This window comes from Rhipicephalus microplus, chromosome 8, assembly GCF_043290135.1.
Source record: "Rhipicephalus microplus isolate Deutch F79 chromosome 8, USDA_Rmic, whole genome shotgun sequence".
Lineage (NCBI taxonomy): Eukaryota > Metazoa > Arthropoda > Arachnida > Ixodida > Ixodidae > Rhipicephalus > Rhipicephalus microplus.
Window position 1 is genome coordinate 51,418,212 of NC_134707.1, and position 16,643 is coordinate 51,434,854.

Sequence of the window (16,643 nt, forward strand, 5' to 3'; positions counted from 1 at the left end):
CCAACCTTGGGGAGCTATGGTGAAAGTTGAACGAGGGATACGTCGGTGTACCAGCAATGGCTTCCTAACATCTATCCACATCGCCCAGCAATGCGTCGTCTCGTGGGTCACGATTATTTGTACCGTGAAGGCATGAGGACCACTGGTTCAACGAAGAAAAAATTAGCGGTAGCCAAAAAAAAAAAAAAACAGGAAGCGCTATGGAAGTCACTCGTGTACGAAATGGTTAGATTGTATTTTTGGTCGGTTAACCATGTTTGACATCATAAAGCGACTCAGGCTATAAGAGGCGGAGGCAGGGGAGGACTTCAGATAAATTTGACCCCTGAGGTTCTTCAACGTGCCCTAACATCGAACATTGGATGGGCAACTTCATTGCAATGTGACCACTGACGCCAAGATCAAACAAGCGTCTAGGGTTAGCAATTAAATGCAATATTCTTCAGGTCATAGAGAAACTTCCAGGTGCGATGAAATAACTTGTACTAAACTTCAGTCACCTGCAGTGGCTACTCATTACTCAGAGCTACACCAGGAGTCCAGGAGCATTCGGCGTCTGGATTGTGCTTAAAAACAACAGTGAAGACTGGATTCCCGTTGAGATCGACCGCACGAAGCATACCCCTGCGCCATCTTGACGAGGGCAGGCGCCTGATAAACACGATGTGCGTGCGGTAACGTGCGCGGGCGAGCTACATCTCTTTCCTACTCGATCATGATCCACACTTGCAGTGAGCTCTTTCGAAAAGCAGCAAGAGAAACGCGACGACTGCCCTTCTCTCTCCGGGCGTCGTTGCAGACCTACATGGCACAGCACGACCGAATCGCTTTGACCTTTCCGTTTACTGAACAAGCCACCACCGGCTCCCTCGCCGATCCGGCTCGTGCACAATAGGTGTCATAGCAAATGGCTTGGCGATGTTCCACGTGCGTTGCTGTAAGCGGAGTTTCTTCGAAGCACCCGCTTTGGGGAGCATTATCCGTTTATCGCTTCAGTGAAGAAATGTAAACAAAGACACGGTAGAGCCATGTTTGGGTGAAGGCGCCGACTGATTAATTCCAATTCTTGCATTCTCTTAGCGCTCAGGTATAGGCATGGCCGCTGACACGACAACAGAATTTAGGAGTCTTCAGAAACTATTTTACGGGTGGGTTAACGTGCCAACATATTGGGCTTTTAAACTATGTGTTTTGTATCTTTAACAGCTAGACGAACAGTGTTATCGTAAATGCGTACGCACTAAAACATTTGGGTTGGTGCATACGTTGTTTCATGACCGTATAAACCGGGAAGAAATTGGCTTAACACCACAAGATGGCGGCACCCACATGTTTTGAAAATAATAATCTATATGCTTCACGGACCACTCTGTCGACCATTTCTTGCCAAAAGGTTGCACTGTCTTTTGTCAAACGTGGCGTGTTCACTGTAAACTGCTTAACGGCCTCTTAGCCTAAGTCCCCGAGAATCTATGATACAGTCAGAACGTAGTTACGTGGTGAACGACAAAGAGCTACTGGGAGAGACTGCGCAGCTGCATTCTAATCCAAAAAGATTGTCTGCACGAAACCCGATTGCCGAAATCCCAAACGCGTGGTGCACGAACCTCTCGCTTGTGGCCCGGACCCCGCATGACTGTCTTCACCCCATATATATTTATTGATTTTATTAATTAGTATCTTAATGAGCTACGCACACTCATAAGCATTTTTTTTTACGTGAGGCGTCTCATGCGTTCACCACGTCTTCAAACAAGCTCAGCAATGCAACGAGTCGACCTAGCCGAGGAGCAATGCAGTTAATTTCAACACATTTGCAGTAAGTCATTCTGTAAATCAGTGGCGATATGTCTCTAAAGACGTGACGTATAAGCTCTTTCAAGAATGACCCGTTCATAAAGTATGAGAAAGTATGTTTTCTTTTTTTTTTTTTTCAAATGGCAACGTTAACTGACATTCGCTTAGCTGATCCACCCTCCACCGGCTCAAGACTCTTCACTGTCCTGCTGACCCTTGCGGGAGACCGAATTTCGTTAACGCGGCCCACTCGAGGTGAGTTCGAGAGGCCTGCTCTATGGTATTACGATTCCAGGACCACTGCTGCGACGGTGATATGTTCGAATGCGCGGAGTGTCTGCAATGCGCGGATTAACTATTTCTGCCTGCCACGCCAGCTGTCAGGCTCGTCAACGTGCGCGAAGCGCCATGCAGTCGGGAGGTGGAAAGGCGCTGCGTTTGCGCGGTCGTGTTGCGAGTTTTCCCGGCGAGAGCGCGTAGTCTACACACACGCACATCACCGAGGAGGAGACGAGGAAGGGGTGCGAGATGTCAACGCTCGCGCTCTGGCGCCCACCGAGCAGCTCTCCTGCGCTGTGCTTCGATGCAACCGGCACCAACTGGATCCAAGCGGTTCTTTCTGCCAGGGGCAGCGAGCATAGCTCAGCTCCTCTTGCAGAGCTCTGCAAGGAGAGCCTTGCTCGTCCTCAGTTTCCCTCCTGCTGAAGTTCCATGGTGCGTGTATTATAAGGCCTACGTGGGGTGGCTGTCCGGGCATAGTGAGCTGGAAGGTCAGGCGGTACGTTGCTATGGGACTTTGGCAGAAACTCTGAACGTCTCAAAACCCGAGCAAGAAACGGCGAATGAAAAAAGGCCAAAAACTGCATGACCACTTTCAGTTTGCTCTTTAATATCAGTTCTACAAAGTAAAATTCAGAACACTGGAAACTGAAAGTCAAACAAAACTCAATTAAAATTTGGCACCCATCCCACTGACGGACATCTCGAGGGTACATATTTGCTAATTTCGTTTGCACGGTAGTCTCAGTTACGTGCTGCAGGACACTGTTGTATCTGGATTGCAGTCGTGCGTGTACGAAGTTCTTCGTCCGGGAGAACCCCTGATCTGTTTTCGGAACAACGTCTCCAGTCAGTGACAGTTGTCTGGCGACATCTCATCTGCCGTAATTCATTCGTGAGCATTGAACATCTCATGAAACCATGATTTAGTGGTAAATCAGAATAACAGGACATACAAAGTTTTCAGTTTAGTTCTGCAACATGATCCACCATGCTAGTCATCAGCTTGCGTACTGCTGAAGTTCCAAGCGGGCGCATATTGAGGCCTAGATGAGGCCCACATGAGGTCTACGTGAGGTCTACATGAGGCACTGAGTTCGTCGTAGACTGCGCCTGACTTTAGACGTCATTCATTGATTCATTGACTCGTTCTAACGACGGCTGTGATGTCACTCGCATTTGTTCTACATCTAACATAAAGCAGAGAGAGGTTAACTTGACACGGGTCTTCAAGTGCTGAGTGTCGATCCATGATTGATGTTTACAGTTTTTCTATACAACCACTGAACAGAGAATGAATTCGAGCTCAGAGAGTATGGGCAAAGCACTGACCGCTGTCGAAGTTCGTGATACGACGCTATGCACATATCAGAGGTGCGGGAAAGACATCCCGTGGTTGAAAGAAGCTCCGCAGCAAATTACATGATGAAGACCGAAGAAAGAAATAAAAGACCCATCTTTCCCGTTTATGCACCAGCCTTACTAAGACAATTTCTTTTTTTCAACGGAAGGCTTTCGAGAGATCGGCTGTGAATGGGTGAAATGACGACGAGGAGCTAAAGCTCGACTGAAGTATTCGCGCTGGAAATACCAGCCTGTCTTCTACGACACCACTTTAGCGCGTTTAGTGCATAACTAGCGGCTAATGGTATTATGGCACATGTTTCAGTCCTGAGGCGATAAAAGGAAGGAGTTTGCTGAACAACGAAACTTAAGCACGCCGCATGGTTGAGCCAAATCGAGTATTACACATACTAGATGTGGAACAAATGCTGGTGACTTGCTGATGCTGTTGCAAGTCAATGAATAAATGAAGTCTAAATCTAAGCGCGGTGCATTGGGCGAACTCATAGCTCATGTATGAGTGCTTGTTGCGTCGATCGCAAAAACATCACGACATCGTAAGGCTCAATAAGCTTTCACTGAGTCTACATAAATTATGCGGCACTCATGCCATTATGACTAGCAGTATATGTACTGCTATAGGATAAACAATACCCCCGAATTCCATCCATTTTTTAATGCAAGTAGCAGCAGCGCGCATAATAATCTGCAAGCACACCTTCCAAAGGTATTGCGAATAGAAACGCAACACTGAAATCTAATATCAAATGCATCAGGGCACAAAAATTGGAGGACCCTTGAGGTTCGCTTTCAAGAGTACGTCACGATAGCGTAATCAGGCCTATATCGCCTTCTGAACTGCCAACCTGCTCTCGATGCATGCCTCAACCGTTCCGTAACAAAACTAACGACGATGTGTCCGTTTCAAAGAATCATTGAAGTCCCATTGTAAGCGCAGTTGGTAAGTCGCCACCACGCCATAATTATTTCTCTTGAGAATCAGCAAAGGGCCCACTCTATGCATCTGTAGGAAAACGCGCGAACCAACGCGGATGTTCACTTGGTTCAAGGTTCTGCTGCTGATGATGATTAAATTTGTGTGAGTGCCTTTTATAACGGGTGGGCGTTTGAAACAACAACTTGCTGCTTAACTCACATCTTTAGACACTTGGCACCACTCCATGCTTCTGCCACGCAAAATACGAAGCATTAATGAGATTCCTTCCGCTGTATGACATCCGTAAGTTTTCTCTTTTTTTTCAGAGCGATTTCAAGAAACCTCGTGGCACTGTATTAGTACTTTTAAGTGTGAATACACTTTATAAGCGACCCCAAACCGTCCACCGCCGTCGGCGGCGTCCGCACAGTCTTCTCTCTATCTTTAAAAGAAAGAGGACTTGGCGGGCCGCAGCGCGACGCTCTACCGAATAAGACACGGACGCGACGCTGATATCAGTGTCAGTAACGCGCCTTATACCCCCTCCCCCTTCGCTCGCTCCTCCGCTCTCCTCGCTCGCTGCAGCTGCGCGCGCACCCCTCTCTCTCGCCCGCCCGCCTTCTCTCTCAGTCTCCCGTCGAGAGCGGGTCGTGAGGGGGAGTAAAGTTGAAATCCGTTGGCATTCGCCAGTGAGTTAACGTAAACTCCCCGTGTGATCAAATTGCGATTCCCAGGAACAATTACACCATAAAGGCACCATAGTGTGATTAATAAATATAATAGTGCGAATTAATAAATACCCCTCATAGCATCACCCCGTGTATTCGCACTTAACCATGTTCACCCTCGGGGAAATGCTTGGGAGTTTTTTTCTACGTCGACTGTGCCTCGTGCCTCTTGAATTCCTGCCAACGCCCAGCAACAAGTGCGCCGTTAAAGGACGAACAAACAAGTGGAAGACGACGATGGAGCCACGTGGCCTCAAGGTGCCCCGACAATGCCACGTATACCTCTACAAACGGACATGAAACTGGAGAGTACGCAGGTGTGCGGCGAGACGCATCGTGTACCAGGACGGGGAAGAAGACGCCGCGAGCTCGACGTCCCATTGTTCGCAGGGCCGGCTCCGCTTTGTCACGTGACCGCACAGTCAGCGAACACGTGGAGCGACGAAACGGCATCACCGTAACGCAAAGGCGTCGTTGCCCTTGTCTTGCTTATGGTAAGCTACGGAGCGCTAGCGAACGAACACCTGCGGTTGCACTGGGAACGAGCGTCGCGTAGCTGGATGATGACGCGGTGTAAGACGAATCTTGGCCATTGCTTCCCGCGGCAGATGCATGCAACCCGATTTATGTGCGCGCAAGTTCAATCGAGAACAGAGTGGGGGAGTGCACAAGCGAGTGTTAATGGACATCTTATTCAAAATCAAGACGAAGAGGTGGGCATGGGCTGTGTGTGTGAAGCGAAGGCAGGGTGAGCACTATAGTGCTTAAGAGTGACAGATTGAATTCTTAAGCAAGGCCAGTGCGTGAGAGGTAGGCAGAAAGTTGGGTGGGCAGACAAGATTAACAAGTTTGCGAGTACGACGTGGCCACATGAAGCGCAGGACCGGGTCGATTGCGGAAACATTGGAGAAACCTTTGTCTTGAAACGGGTCTAGTAAGGGTGATAATGATTATGTCTCAAACATCAAAAGGTTACGCGGAACGAATCACGTTGTTTGTTTTTTAGCATTGACTGATGTACTGATAGAGCTTCATAGCAAATCAGTGCTGCGTCAGTCCAGAAGGTGGAAGAAAGCTCGTGGAAGTGTAAAACATTTTTTTTTATGGGCGGAAGACGATGTTTCGCTTCAGTGACGACGATTCACCGCGTACTACACATTCTCTCTGCACTACGCTGGTTGTTTTTTATTCTGTGTGCATACGAAGTTCTCAGCAATAATTTTTCGGTTTTACTTGCCCAAACCACAACATGATTACGAGGCCCACCATAGCAGAGCTCTCCTGAAAGTTTACACAATGTGGCGTTCTTTAAATGCACTGGCATAAAACATTAAGCACGTGTAATGTGCGATGTCGGGGCACTTTTAAGAACCGCACATGAATGACCTCAATCATCATTTTTGTGTCACTTGCTTCTATATTGCAGTCGACTTGGCACGAAAGTGATAGTCGAATTGAACTTTGTTTGTTCATGCTTTAATGAGAAAAAACGCCGGCTGGATTTCACAGCGAGGATATGTAGACTACACAAAATGGGTGCACATGAACGGGTTACATGCTGGTTTACGGTACTCTGGGAGAACCGTAACCCAAGTAAATCCAGGTTCCTACTTCGAAAAGCTCCACTGCGTTGTTTTTCAAAAAACAAACAAACAATGGATGCAGTTGCGCTGAATATGAAAGCTATAGGAAGCGAGAAGTATAAATTCACCTGCCCTTCGGTGCCACTGGCGTTGACGGGCAAGTGTGCACTGGCTTTTCAAACGTCCAGCCTGCTCGTAGTCCTTGGCGGGAAAAGAAAGCTTCATTTGCGATGCAGTGGCGCCCTCTACCCTCCCCACTACCCCCCTCCTCACCCTCACGTGCATTTTCCGCCTCCTTGATACACTATACTCCACAAGGATATGCCATAAATACATGATTATGCTATATGTTACCCCTGCCCTTCTTTCCCCTCTCCTCCTACTCACTTCTCTTCCCCGCCATTTTGCTATACTATACATGGCTATCTATTCACAGCTTTGCCTGCGTGACACCAGGCGACAACGTGAAATGAGAGCACATGCCATCAGAAGACGCGAGACCGCAGTCAGATATCCTAGAAGTCTCCGCATTTAATAGTATTCGGCCGCTCGTAGTGCATATTGCGAACAAAGCATTACGCGGCAAAGGGCCATACAGCATATAACAACTCAAAAGTCCGTCAACAGTGAGACCAACTAGCACAGACATGTTTGACGGATAAAGCGTGCTTATATGAACGTAAATTAATGAGTGATTTGCGGCATGGAAAGACTATGCGATCACACCACAAGTGCACGCATGCTACACTTTGACAATGTGTGACAACGACACCGCCCCACTGGTTCTTCGACAATCTCTGCTGGCCTACCGCACCGCACTTCGTACGTCTCTTAGTCGCCATATGGGGCTATTGTTGCTGCAATGGTACAACATTATGACGCAATACATGTGAGTCAGGAAGGCCCACGAGATATGCTCGCTTGTTCCTCGTGTGATTCCAGAAGATATGCAGACGGACACTGGGTGCCAGTGGAGGAACTTACACACAGAAAATATTCGATCAAAACAGCCGAAGGAAGATAGGCGGAGGAAAGGATATCGAGACGACATTGCTGGCTTAACTGTTAAATGCATATTCTGCATATCGAAACCATGCAGGTAAAATGAAAGGAAAAAGATTCACGCCGTCCCTTATGCATTAGCCGAAGTTCTTTTTCTTCTCACTCGATTGTGTAACCCCTCCACCAAGCAAAACGTTAGAGACAGACGATAAGCAGTCTCCTGTTCTTTTTAGATGAGAAAAAGCTCTTTGACTCACGTGTGTAACGCCGTACGTACGTACGAACGGGCCGCAACGCGTTCCCTCGCCGCAATCGTTGGAGCGGCGCCAAAAGGTCCGTTCGATTCGCTTGCACCACGTGAACCAGTTCACGAGGTGCTGCACCTTACCATTCGTTTCAGCGGTGCAGCATTGACGACCGCTGAACCCTGTCATTCGTTTCGAAAGGTGCAGAAGAGGTGCAGCACCGGTTCACGATTTTCCTGCACCTCCTTCGCTGACGGTGCCGGCTTGGTGCAGGCGCGCGTGCAGCTGAGCAGACACGCAGCACTTAAGACGTAGGTGGCTTAGGCGCCGTACCCGCCTCTACAAATGCGGTGTGTTTTGCCAAGATGTTTGCGACTCATAAATTGTCCGCATGTGCGTTTCGCCATAGGTCAGTGTTTGCTGAATGGTGTAAATTAACCGAAAAGAAATAAGGCCAACACCTTGTCGGCACATCGTCATTTGTTTCGGGTGTCGTGCTGTGCCTGCACCGCTGAACTCACGCTACACAATTTCTGAACTTCGCGTGCACAGCCGTGAACCGGTTCCTACCGGTGCAGGTGAATCGAACGGACCTAAAAAGATCACACCGCAGCTGCGCGTTGACGTCACGCTCCCCTCGCATGCTACCCTCGCAGGTTCGCGCTGACGTCACTCTCTTTTTCACTCGCACCACGCTCGCCGCAACGCCCGCAGCTGCCGGCTCCTCCACCCACTCGCAACACACTCCTCTCTCGCTTCACCCTCTCCACTGCCCGCAATGGTCGACCACACGTCGAGTGAAAACACTCAGCTCGTTAATCTGCGATGAAACTTACATGAAACCCAACCCGCCGCCCGTGTCCTTGCGTTTCAAAGAAACGTTTACTCGAGTAAACGCTTGACTGAGAGGCTCGCTTGAAACCGTTCTTCCGGCACCCGCGTCGACGCCCGTTTCAATCAGGTCAGCGCCATGCGCACCGCTGCTGCTTCACATCGCATCAGGGTTTACTTCAGGGAAAAGATCCGTAATATTTGTTTATTTTCGTCCTTCCCATCTGCCTTTTCCCTCTCTTTGTAACATCAAATTTTCGTCATTTTTTCCTCTACTTACCCATTTCTCCAGCACAGGGTGGCGAGCCGGTCAGAGACCAGGCTAACCTCCCTGTCCTTCCACTTTTTTCTTCTTTCCTTCTCCCTATTGCGCACCTTACGCGATTTTGCACAGCCTGTGGGGTCACAGACATTGCGAGCTATATGAGGGTCATGGTACAGCGCTGTGTCGTCCAGGTGACAAGCCTGCCTTTTGACCAAAGGACGATGTCATGACATGATGTCATCATAACTCGCCATAATGGTCTGGTGGTCATGGTACTCGACTGCCCGTGTGCTAAGACTTAGGTGAACGTTAAAGAACCAGGTGGTCGAACTTTCCGGAGCCCTCCAGCAGGGTGTATCTCATAAACATATTGTCGACTTGGAACGTAAAATCCTAGTAATTATTATTATGACGTCACGACGTCAAGTCACATTGACGTCGTGATCGTGTCATCTCGATTTTCTGCACCCCTCTGGTCGACGCCAACGGTCGATTTTCCCGCTTGACGTTGGATGCCCTCGCCTTATATTCGAAGCATAAAATTCTATCAAGATCGTTCTGCAGTAGCCAAGAAGAATAAGAAAAACGCCAAGAGTGCACCGACGTTATTTGAAGTCACCACGTTATAATACCAGCACGGTGGGAAACTTAGGTTCGGGACGCGAACATAAAACATACAAAGCATACACTGGAGTGCATTGATGTTATTTGAAGCTACCGCGTTATAGTACCAGCACGGTGGGAAACTGAGGTTCGGGACGCGAACATTAAACACAGAAAGCACACACTGGGGTGCCGTTACGAGCGCCAGAAAGAGGCGAAGAACCCCTTCCGCGCCCACTACAAACGAAAACACAAAGCGACATGAACCGAGATATGTCGTAACTACAACCGCCGCCCATCCTGCAGCTGCGGAAGAAGACCGAACAAACACGTGATATCCGATGCGGATGTTTTTACCGCGCCATCGCTATGCGCCTCTCGCATTCGGGCGGAGTTTGCTCCTGGGAAGCTTCCCAGGGGCAAACTACCAAGCTTTGTCGCGTGAACACACCGTGAAATCAGTTTAGTTCTCGCGGCACGCAGGAGTGCATATATAGCGTAACGCTCTCTTCACCATCACCGTAAACCGCGTGTGTATGGTTAAACCGATGCGGCTGCCACGGTTATGATCTCAAGTCTGTCTTCTTTTGCTTTCTTTCTTTCTTTCTTTCTTTCTTTCTTTCTTTCTTTCTTTCTTTCTTTCTTTCTTTCTTTCTTTCTTTCTTTCTTTCTTTCTTTCTTTCTTTCTTTCTGTATGTATGTACGCATGTATGTATGTATGTATGTATGTATGTATGTATGTATGTATGTATGTATGTATGTATGTATGTATGTATGTATGTATGTATGTATGTATGTATGTTCGTCCATCCGTCCATCCGGTCAATAGACCGACCGACAGACTGGCGGCCGTGAAGTGATCACGACGTCACTGACCGACTGACCAACCAAGCAACCGACTGGATGACTGGTTTGCTTCTGTTGTTTAACATGCAAAACAAAAAACAAAAAAACTCGGAGAGTGAGAGACGCCGTCATAAGGGATTACACTTAATTTCGACTACTCCGGCTTTCTTTCTAAAAGTGCCCCACAACCGCACAATACACGGGCCGCGAGCGTGTAACATACATCTGAATGCGACCGCGGCAAAAGCAATCGCATCCACGTCTTTCAGAGCAACAGTGGAGCACGGTAGCGACCTACCGATTGGCAGGGCATACGTTTTCCGAAGCAAGTGTTAAACTAACCGTCAGTATAACTGAATGAATGAATGAATAAACTTTATGTAAAGTCCGGCAGTTTTACCGGGCGAGGTGGGGGAAGAGGGGATTAACCCCTGTCCCTTCCCACTCTCCGTCGATTGTGATGGCGGTGCCTCAGGTGACCGCTCGAAGTCCTTGCACATGGACGGCATCTTCAGCTTGCCGGACGGCCCAAAGCTGGTCGGCCAGCTCGTCACTGGTGATTGCCGTCTCCGCCCTGACGACGCTGATCGGCAACAGTGACCGCAGCCAGGCTGGCCCTGCCTTCGCGTGGGGGGGGGGGGGGGGGAGGGGGGGGGTGCTGCAGCAATTGGCTTCGGAGTTCGTCCCTGCCTAACATGCGTCGCGAAGGGAGTGGCGGCAGTGACCTTAACTTTTTCAGCACAAAACCAAAGCACGTGCCACAGTGTGGCCCTTTCCCCGCACGCTTTACACGCGTCCGTCGGGCATAGGTGAGGATAACACAGGCGTAGGACCACCGGGCAGGGGTAAGTATTTGTGTGTAATAACCTCAGAGTTACGGCCTGTCTTTTGTCCACTTTGTTGTGTGGTGGTGGGTATTTGCGTCTGTTTAGTCTGTAATGTTGTGTAATATCGTTGAATGTGGTCAGGCGATCACCCCACGACCACTCCAGTTCTTGTTGTGTGGATAGTGCCATCGCCCCGCCCTCGGAGGTGGAGACAGCCACCGAATAGGCCGCGGCTCGGTGAGTGAAATCTCGGGCCGCGGTGTGGGCTAACTAAAATTAATTAGATGAACTCGCTGTAATGGCAGACAGGTTTCTTGTGAGCAGAAGAAATCATTGCGGCACCTGGCGGAGAAGATCTGATTTATGCGCTTCTATCTGCGTGGCCTTTGTGATCTGCCTCGGCGGCTCCACGTGACGAAACACAATGTCAATCCAATGAAGTCACCGTGGCATTTAAACGTTGACGTGCGATGGCCCCTAACACTTCTCTAACACAGAGATTAGGATTGCTTAAAATCATTACTGTCTCTAGCTGAACTGAAACCTCTGCCAATGGTATCTCAGTTATTCTGTCTTGCTTAAATTTACTGAATATTTTATAAAATTTCACACAAAACCAGCTCCTCTGCCATCTTAAGCTGTGAATCCTATCCTTTGGTATCCACTCTATTGGTCTAACTGACCGCCGGATATCTGTACCTGACAATACCTGGTCTAACAGCTTCATTATTGAGGTGAATAGGTACGTCATCAAATGCGAAAATTATCTGTCCGTGACGATGGCGTTGGCGTGAGCACGAGTGATGCAAGAAGTCATGTGATGACGAAATCTTGTTATCTATCTATCTATCTATCTATCTATCTATCTATCTATCTATCTATCTATCTATCTATCTATCTATCTATCTATCTATCTATCTATCTATCTATCTATCTATCTATCTATCTATCTATCTATCTATCTATCTATCTATCTATCTATCTATCTATCTATCTATCTATCTATCTATCTATCTATCTATCTATCTATCTATCTATCTATCTATCTATCTATCTATCTATCTATCTATCTATCTATCTATCTATCTATCTATCTATCTATCTATCTATCTATCTATCTATCTATCTATCTATCTATCTATCTATCTATCTATCTATCTATCTATCTATCTATCTGTAATGGCTGTTTTGTTAACGGGATACATAATAAAATTGGTATAGCGTAGAATAATTGTTTGTCAAACGTAAAAGCGGGTAATAATATGAAAATCGTGACACGCATGTCATGTACAGCACGATTTACATGACATTGTCTCTGGGGCGCTTACGGCTGCCTGATTAGATGGATATACATATACCAAAATTAATATGCCATAACACTTTTCTGTGACGAACACAGTGGTAACTTGAAAATAATGAAATACATGTCATTTATGGCATGACTTTTTCTCATATTGTCAAATGGGATATGACTTGGCTCTGGTTGTTCTCCAATGTACTCTGCTGCGTGCTCTCTTACCCCCGAATGCAGAGATGTTACTTGGCTCGCGACTTCAACTTAACTTGAGCAAGTCGGCGCGAAGCAAGCAGCGGACTTCAAAACGCCCAAGTCAGCCTTCGCGTTTCATAGATGCTCAGGCTGTCTTGCTTGGTCAAGTCAAGAACGAGCTTCAAAGCAGAAACACGCTGCACGCCTGCTAACGAGGGTAATAATGAAGTGGTTCTCGTAAGGCATGCATTACACCAAAAAAAGGCCCTACGTTTTAAAATAACTATAAAAACGAAGGGGCACAAGCATATTCTTGCCATTTTACGGCTAACGAGCGGCACGTGGTGCCTGCCACCACAGCGATACGCAGTGTTGCTTCTGTAAAGCGATCGTTGCCCGCTGGTTTTAGTGGCCACCCAAATGCGGTGCGTTTCTCCATGGTTGCTTGTTTGGAGGAGAAACAAGCATCGCGTTGGGTTCTTTCGTCGTTTTTTTTTTTTCTCAATCGAACGCCATGGCATGTATTTGTGCTGACCTGGCTCACGATGTGACGCGATTTTCACGGTATTTGCCTCTGTTTGCCTGTGTGCATGCCTGTAATGGGCTAGGTCACAGTTATGAAAAAAAAAACAAGTTCTAGGAACAAATGTGATTCGTATCCTTTTGTTGAGCTTGGTAAACAAGAGAAAAAGCGGGGGTCAGGACATTGCCCTCAGCAGAATTCTGTCTCGCGGGGTGCAGCAATGTATCGCTGCATGATGGTGACGCGGATTAAAAAACCCGTGATAGGGGCACCTCTTTTTTTTTTGTGTGTGTGTGTAATTTTACGTAGCGTTGTGCTACAAGCGATGCCTTTCTGAGCGAGAAACAGCGCCCTAGACGGGACGAAAGGATAGACGAGGCACACGGACACAGCACCGAGTCAATTTTTTTTTTTTACCGAAAGAGACGGAAAGTGTCGTCGTGTTATAGAAAAACAGAAATAGCCTTTGCGGTTACGGAACATTTCGGCGTTGTCGACACCGGGGCTATTAATACGCACGTGTGTGTAGTCGACACAACCTGTCACGCAAGGTAAGTCAGCCACTTCATAACAGTCCGCCGGCTGATGAAAGCACACCAGCATCGCGTACAGGTGCTTTGCGATGAGTAGCGTAACTTTTCCGACTGCACGGCACACTGCCGACTACGGAATGCGGACGAAATTTCCGGTGACTGGCTGGAATGTGCCAGCGCTGTAAAACCTGAGAGCCATCAGTAGCTGTAACACTGGATGCACGGACTGTCTTCGGTTGTCCCCACTTTCACGGAGCGGCAACATAACGAGCAGCTGCCCCACGGCGTTCTTCATGAATCTGTACCTAGCGTGGAATTGTTGCTCGTCGTACAACTCCATCGGATTTCCTTGGTCACGTAAAGCGGTTCCAAGAATCTTCGGCAGGCAGTGCGCCTCAAAAAATGCTACGCTTATGGCGAGGCAAGCAAACTCAAAAGCGGCCACCTTTCACGCGACGTCCTTTCGAGAGGTGGCCATGTTGGAATAACACGTCAAGTCGCTTTCAAGCAAGCCCCGCAGCTGACTTGAAACTTGTCCTGACTTCGACCGAGCCAAGTCGCCTTCAAGTCATCCGCAAGTTCGAGAACGATTTATGGCGACCGGCAAGACGGTCTTGAGTCAAGAACGAGTCAAGTACGAGTCAAGTAACATCTCTGCATTCGGGGGTTAGTGTCGTGCCTATCGTTTTCCGTTCCAACGCCCATTACGTGGTCCTTCGTATTTTTTTTTCGATTCTTTGTTATTCTCAGATTCTCTGTACCACACATTTCAGCACGGACAAGATGTAATTATTATGCAGTTTCCATTTTATTGATGGCGGAAGAGAGGCGATAATTTTCGGGGAGATTGTGCGAAACGCACATTAGCCGATTCTTACATATAGCTTGCATGTGGCGTCACGGACGTAGCGTCTGGACGTACTAGAGCTCCACATTGGGGTCTTTTATGACACACAAGATACAATCAACCTGCTTCAACATGGCAACGACGTGGCGGGAACGCTTCTGTGCTTGGATAACGAAAAAACTTGCATACAGTGTTTTGATAACATTAGTGTGACATCGCAAAAAGTCGCAACACCCCATGTTGGGGCTCAAATACGATTGTTTCGGTGACTTTAATGGAAACCATCTTTCGCTTGTTATCAGGCAATGTCGGTGGCTGTTTCGTTAATGTCATGTTACGAACGTATACCACTCTCTGCGAAAGTCTTCTACGTCACAGCCTTCCTGTGGTACATGGGATTTCTCGAACCAACATACAAGCACTGACTGGAGCTCAAGCAAAGGCCCTGAGGGTGTGCTTTGGCCTACCAAAGAACACATCAAGCATCGGAACCCTTGCTGAAAGTAGGCGCCTTTCAGCTCCTGTTCTTCTGCAGCAGGAGTTTCTTCGAGTCCACTTGTGTTATGCCACCAGAGTGCCAGATCGTCCGCTTGCTTCAGACAGCTTGCTTGCTTCAGACAGATGTGCCAAACCTCCTCCAGCTACACTATCAGAGCGTATCAATGCATGCAGAACCATCGTAGAAAACCCCTTCGTGGACCATAGTCACCTTCGTGCCTGGTTTCAAGAGCAAGAGACGCACACCCCGACCAGCACTCAGATATTTCACTCTAGAGCATCTGAAAAACTGCAACAGAGCTCATCGTCATATTTACACTGACGGCTCTGTTAGGTCTACATATTCTGCCATTGGCGTCTGGATCCCATCTGCCAATGTCACCATCTCTGCCGCTCTCAGTCACCGCACCTCATCTACAGCCACTGAAGTGGCTGTACTGTGGGCTGCCATTATTTACATAGTGGACCAGACAGCCGAATCCTGGGTCATCTTCGCTGACTCAAGAGCAGCGCTGCAGTCGCTGAAGTCTCCATGCACACAGGACCAACTCTTCACGGACATCGAACGCCTTTGCAAGAAAGGCTGCCTCCATCACTGCATTGTTCTGCAGTGAATACCTGCCCCCTGCGGAATACAAGGCAACGTAGGGGCTGATGACGCTGCCGAAGCTGGACATGACACTTCAGCAGAAATCGTCGAGATACCTTTCTCGAGGCAAGACGCTGCAACGCTAATGTCGACACACGCTTGGCGCCTCCAGCGATCCCTCTGGACGGACCCAAGCCAACAGTATCGGCTTCTGTACAAGATCGATCCATCGTGTCACTTCAGGATGCCGTGAAACCTCAACAGGCAAGATGAAACATGTTTTCCCTGCATCAGATTAAGCGTTGATGCATGAATTACTTTAGGAAAAAAATTGTACTGTCCGACTCAGCATTTTGTGCCCAATGTAACGTCGTTGAAGACATCAAACATGTCCTCTGTGAGTGTACGAAATATGCATCAGAGAGACAGTCTCTGAAGATGGGCTTAAAAATGCAACAGCACACAAATTTGGAGTCAAAAAATATTCTCTGCCCATGGCAGAACACCTACAGTGTGTTAGACTCTACAAAAGTGCTACTGATGTTCTTACGGGCCACAGGCTTGAACGAAACGTTGTCAATAGTCCAGTGCATGCGAGTGACTGTATGTGTTATGTCACTGTTATGCGTGTAACTGTTATTGTTGTGTGTTTATAATTGTACATATTATTATCATCACCCGGCACCTGTAGTATATAGCCGATCAGGTGAAAAACGAGGCAAACCTCTCCAGCTCCCCATTAAAATAATTCTCTCTCTCTCTCTCGCTCTCTATTCATCGGTGAATGCCTTTATCATGAGTAGACTTAGCGATTGGCCCAGATACACATAACCCCGCACATGCTCTAAGGAATGGTCACAATATTTAGATTCTTGTA